This window comes from Physeter macrocephalus, chromosome 20, assembly GCF_002837175.3.
Source record: "Physeter macrocephalus isolate SW-GA chromosome 20, ASM283717v5, whole genome shotgun sequence".
NCBI classification, from domain to species: Eukaryota; Metazoa; Chordata; class Mammalia; order Artiodactyla; family Physeteridae; genus Physeter; species Physeter macrocephalus.
In genome coordinates, this window is record NC_041233.1 from 39,520,760 (window position 1) to 39,526,759 (window position 6,000).

Sequence of the window (6,000 nt, forward strand, 5' to 3'; positions counted from 1 at the left end):
GAAAAAATATTTGAAGAGATTATAGTCAAAAACTTCCCTATCATGGGAAAGGAAACAGCCACCCAAGTCCAGGAATTGCAGAGAATCCCATACATGATAATCCCTAGGAGAAACACACCAAGACACATATTAATCAAACTAACAAATTTAAATTCAAAGGAAAAATATTAAAAGCAGCAAGGAAAAAGTGACAAATACGATACAAGGGAATCCCCATGAGGTTATCAGCTGATTTTTCAGCAAAAACTCTTCAGGACAGAAGGGAGTGGCAGGATATATTTAAAGTGATGAAAGGGGGACTTCCCTTGTGGTCCAGTGGGTAAGACTCCATGCTACCAATGCGGGGGGCCTGGGTTTGATCCCTGGTCGGGGAACTAGATCCCACACGCATGCTGCAACTAAGAGTTTGCATGCTGCAACGAAGATCCCGGTGCCACAACTAAGACCCAGAACAGCCAAAATAAATAAATAAATATTTTTTAAAAATAAATAAATAAAATAAAGTGATGAAAGGGAAAAACCTACAACAAAGATTACTCTATCCAGTAAGGATCTCATTCAGATTTGACGAAGAAATACAAGCGAAAGCTAAGAGAACTCAGCACCACCAACTCAGCCTTACAACAAATGCTAAAGGAACTTCTCTAGGCAGGAAACACAAGAGAAGAAAAAGACCCCAAAAAACAAACCTAAAACAATAAAGAAAATGGTAAGAGGAACATACATATCGATAATCACCTTGAACGTAAATAGATTAAACGCTCCAGGCAAAAGACACAGACTGGCTGAATGGATACAAAAACAAGACCCATATATATGCTGTCTACAAGAGACCCATTTCAGACCTAGGGACACATAATGACTGAAAGTGAGGAGATGGAAAAAGATATTCCATACAAATGGAAATCAAAAGAAAGCTGGAGGAGCAATACTCATATCAGATAAAATAGACTTTAAAATAAAGAATGTTACAAGAGACAAGGAAGGACACTACATAATGATCAAGGGATCAATCCAAAAAAGAAGATATAATAATTATAAATACTTATGCACCCAACATAGGAGTACCTCAATATATAAGGCAAATGCTAGCAGCCATGAAAGGGGAAATCAACAGTAACACAATAATCGTGGGGGAAGGGTTAACACCCCACTTATACCAATGGACAGATCATCAAGACAGAAAATAAATAAGGAAAATTACAAGCTTTTAAATGAGACAATGGGCCACACAGACTTAACTGAGATTAATAGGACAGTCCACCTGAAAGTGGCAGAATACACTTTCTTCTCAAGTGCACACAGAAGTATCTCCAAGATAGATCACATTTTGGGTCACAAATCAAATAACTGATTCACTTTGTTATAAAACAGAAACTAACACACCATTGTAAAGCAATTATACTCCAATAAAGATGTTAAAAAATATATAAAAATTTAAAATTTTTTTTTAAATTAAAAAAAAAAATTGAGAAACCTTTAGCCAGACTCACCAAGAAAATAAGGGAGAGGACTGAAATCAGTAAAATTAGAAATGAAAAAGGAGAAATTACAACTGACACCGCAGAATACAAAGCATCATAAGAGACTACTACAAGCAACTATATGCCAATAAAATGGACAACCTTGAAGAAATGGACAAATTCTGGCAAAGGTACAACCATCCAAGACTGAACCAGGAAGAAATACAAAATATAAGCAGTCCACTCACAAGTAATGAAATTGAAACTGAAATTAAAAATCTTCCAACAAACAAAAGTCCAGGACCAGATGGCTTCAGAGGTGAATTCTTTTTTTTTTTAATTTATTTTATTTATTCATTTTGGGGGGCTGCATTGGGTCTTCGTTGCTGCGTGCAGGCTTTCTCTAGTTGAGGCAAGCAGGGGCTACTCTTCATTGCGGTGCACGGGCTTCTCACTGTGGTGGCTTCTCTTGTTGCGCAGCACAGGCTCTAGGCACGCGGGCTTCAGTAGTTGTGGCACATGGGCTCAGTAGTTGTGGCTTGCAGGCTCTAGAGCGCAGGGTCAGCAGTTCTGGCGCGTGGGCTTAGCTGCTCCGCGGCATGTGGGATCTTCCCAGACGAGAGCTCGAACCCATTTTCCCTGAATAAGAGACAAGGAAGGACACTACATAATGATCAAGGGATCAATCCAAAAAAGAAGATATAATAATTATAAATACTTATGCACCCAACATAGGAGTACCTGAATATATAAGGCAAATGCTAGCAGCCATGAAAGGGGAAATCAACAGTAACACAATAATCGTGGGGGAAGGGTTAACACCCCACTTATACCAATGGACAGATCATCAAGACAGAAAATAAATAAGGAAAATTACAAGCTTTAAATGAGACAATGGGCCACACAGACTTAACTGAGATTAATAGGACAGTCCACCTGAAAGTGGCAGAATACACTTTCTTCTCAAGTGCACACAGAAGTATCTCCAAGATAGATCACATTTTGGGTCACAAATCAAACATCGGAAAATTTAAGAAACGTGAAATCATATCAACCATCTTTTCCGACCACAACGCTATGAGATTAGAAATCAATTACAGGAAAAAAAAAACCTATAAAAACACAAACACATGGAGGCTAAACAGTGCTGTGCTAAATAACCAAGAGATCACTGAAGAAATCAGAGGAAATAAAAAATACACAGAAACAAATGACAATGAAAACACGACGACCCAAAACCTATGGTACACAGCAAAAGCAGTTCTAAGAGGGAAGTTTAGAGCAATTCAATCTCACCTCAAGAAACAAAAATCTCAAATAAAAAATCTAACCTTATACCTAAAGCAACTAGAGAAAGAAGAACAAAGAAACCCCAAAGTTAGTAGAAGGAAAGAAATCATAAAGATCAGGAAAGAAATAAATAAACTACAAACGAAGAAAACAATAGCAAAGATCAATAAAACTAAAAGTTGGTTCTTTAAGAAGATAAAATTGATAGCACAGGGAGATCAGCTCGGTGCTTTGTGACCACCTAGAGGGGTGGGATAGGGAGGGTGGGAGGGAGGGAGGGAGATGCAAGAGGGAAGAGATATGGGAACATATGTATAACTGATTCACTTTGTTATAAAACAGAAACTAACACACCATTGTAAAGCAATTATACTCCAATAAAGATGTTAAAAAATATATAAAAATTTAAAATTTTTTTTTAAATTAAAAAAAAAATTGAGAAACCTTTAGCCAGACTCACCAAGAAAATAAGGGAGAGGACTGAAATCAGTAAAATTAGAAATGAAAAAGGAGAAATTACAACTGACACCGCAGAATACAAAGCATCATAAGAGACTACTACAAGCAACTATATGCCAATAAAATGGACAACCTTGAAGAAATGGACAAATTCTGGCAAAGGTACAACCATCCAAGACTGAACCAGGAAGAAATACAAAATATAAGCAGTCCACTCACAAGTAATGAAATTGAAACTGAAATTAAAAATCTTCCAACAAACAAAAGTCCAGGACCAGATGGCTTCAGAGGTGAATTCTTTTTTTTTTTAATTTATTTTATTTATTCATTTTGGGGGGCTGCATTGGGTCTTCGTTGCTGCGTGCAGGCTTTCTCTAGTTGAGGCAAGCAGGGGCTACTCTTCATTGCGGTGCACGGGCTTCTCACTGTGGTGGCTTCTCTTGTTGCGCAGCACAGGCTCTAGGCACGCGGGCTTCAGTAGTTGTGGCACATGGGCTCAGTAGTTGTGGCTTGCAGGCTCTAGAGCGCAGGGTCAGCAGTTCTGGCGCGTGGGCTTAGCTGCTCCGCGGCATGTGGGATCTTCCCAGACCTTGTTGCGCAGCACAGGCTCTAGGCACGCGGGCTTCAGTAGTTGTGGCACATGGGCTCAGTAGTTGTGGCTTGCAGGCTCTAGAGCGCAGGGTCAGCAGTTATGGCGCGTGGGCTTAGCTGCTCCGCGGCATGTGGGATCTTCCCAGACCAGGGCTCGAACCCATTTTCCCTGAATTGGCAGGCAGACTCTTAACCACTGCACCACCAGGGAAGCCCCAGAGGCGAATTCTATCAAACATTTAGAGAAGAGTTAACACCCATCCTTCTCAAACTCTTCCAAAAAATTTCAGAGGGTGGAACACTCCCAAACTCGTTCTATGAGGCCACTATCACCCTGATACCAAAACGAGACAAAGATAAAACAAAAAAAAGAAAATTACTGACCATTATCACTGATGAACATAGACTCAAAAATCCTCAACAAAAATACTGGCAAACAGAATCCAACACATGGATCATACACCATGATCATGTAGGATTGATCCCAGGGATGCAAGGATTCTTCAATATATGCAAATCAATCAATGTGATATACCATATTAACAAATTAAAAACTAAAATCTGGAACTTCCCTGGTGGTCCAGTGGTTAAGACTCCGCACTCCCAATGCAGGGGGCCCTGGTCAGGGAACTAAATCCCACATGACCCAACTAAAACCCCACACAGCCAAATAAAAAATAAAATAAAACATTTTTTAAAAAAATAAATATAAAAAATAAAAACCATATGATCATCTCAATAGATGCAGAAAAAGCTTTTGACAAACTTCAACACCCATTTATGATAAAAACTCTCCAGAAAGCGGGCATAGAGGGAACCTACGTCAACATAATAAAGGCCATATATGACAAACACACAGCAAACATCATTCTCAATTCTCAATGAAAAAGTTAAAGCATTTCCACTAAGATCAGGAATAAGACAAGGATGTCCACCCTTGCCACTATTATTCAACGTAGTTTTGGAAGCCCTAGCCATGGCAATCAGAGAAGAAAAAGAAATAAAAGGAATACAAATTGGAAAAGAAGAAGTAAAACTGTCACTGTTTGCAGATGACACTACAATATACATAGAAAATCCTAAAGATGACACCAAAAAACTACTAGAACTAATCAATGAATTTGGTAAAGTTGCAGGGTACAAAATTAATACCCAGAAATCTCTTGCACTGGGACCTCCCTGGGGGGGTCCAGTGGTTTAAGAATCCACCGTCCAATGCAGGGGACACGGGTTCAATCCCTGGTTGGGGAACTAAGATCCCACATGCCACAGGGCACCCAAGCCTGCACGCTGCAACTACTGAGCCAGCGTGCCTCAACTAGAGAGCCCATGTGCTGCAAATTACTGAACCCATGTGCTCTGGAGTCTGTGCACCACAGAAAGAAGCCTGCGCACTGCAACAAAGAGCCTGTGTGCCACAATAAAGAGCCTGCACACTGCAACTAAGACCCAACACAGCCAAAAATAAATAAATAAATATATAAGTATTTTTTTAAAATATCTCTTCCATTCCTATACACTAACAACAATAGATCAGAAACAGAAATTAAGGAAACAATCCCATTTTCCATTGCAACAAAAAGAATAAAATACCTAGGAATAAACCTACCTGAGGAGGCAAAAGACCTGTACACAGGAAACTATAAAACACTGATGAAAAAAATCAAAGATGACACAGATTTAGGGATATATCATGTTCTTGGATTGGAATAGTCAATATTGTGAAAATGACTGTACTACCCAAAGCAATCTACAGATTCAATGCAATCCCTATCAAATTTTCAGTGGCATTTTTCACAGAATTAGAACAAAAAATTTTACAATTTGTATGGAAACACAGAAGACCCTGAACAGCTAAAGTAACCTTGAGAAAGAAAAACGGAGCTGGAGGAATCAGACTCCCTGACTTGAGACTATACTACAAAGCTACAGTAATCAAGGTAATATGGTACTGGCACAAAAACAGAAATATAGATCAATGGAACAGAACAGAAAGCCCAGAGATGAACCCACACACCTAAGGTCACCTAACCTATGACAAAGGAGCCAAGAATATACAATGGAGAAAAGACAGTCTCTTCAGTAAGTGGTGCTGGGAAAACTGGACAGCTACATATAAAAGAATGAAATTAGAACACTCCTTAACACCATACACAAAAATAAACTCAAAATGGATTAAACACCTAAATGTAAGACT

At 39.0% G+C, this 6,000-nt stretch overlaps 1 protein-coding gene across 18 annotated transcripts in view; it reads right to left on the reverse strand.

Annotated features, from left to right (window-relative positions):
- The window catches only part of ZNF485 (zinc finger protein 485), a 586,403-nt gene that overhangs the window by 548,931 nt on the left and 31,472 nt on the right, over positions 1-6,000 (reverse strand). Inside the window, exon 5 of one of the 18 annotated variants that reach the window (XR_008616214.1) lies at positions 3,848-3,972. The exons of 16 other annotated variants lie outside the window; for them this stretch is intronic. The gene's annotated coding sequence lies outside the window, so the exon portion shown is untranslated. Of the gene's footprint in view, positions 1-3,847; positions 3,973-4,037; positions 4,138-6,000 lie in introns of those variants that run through there. One more of the 18 variants, XR_008616213.1, reaches the window with a different exon arrangement.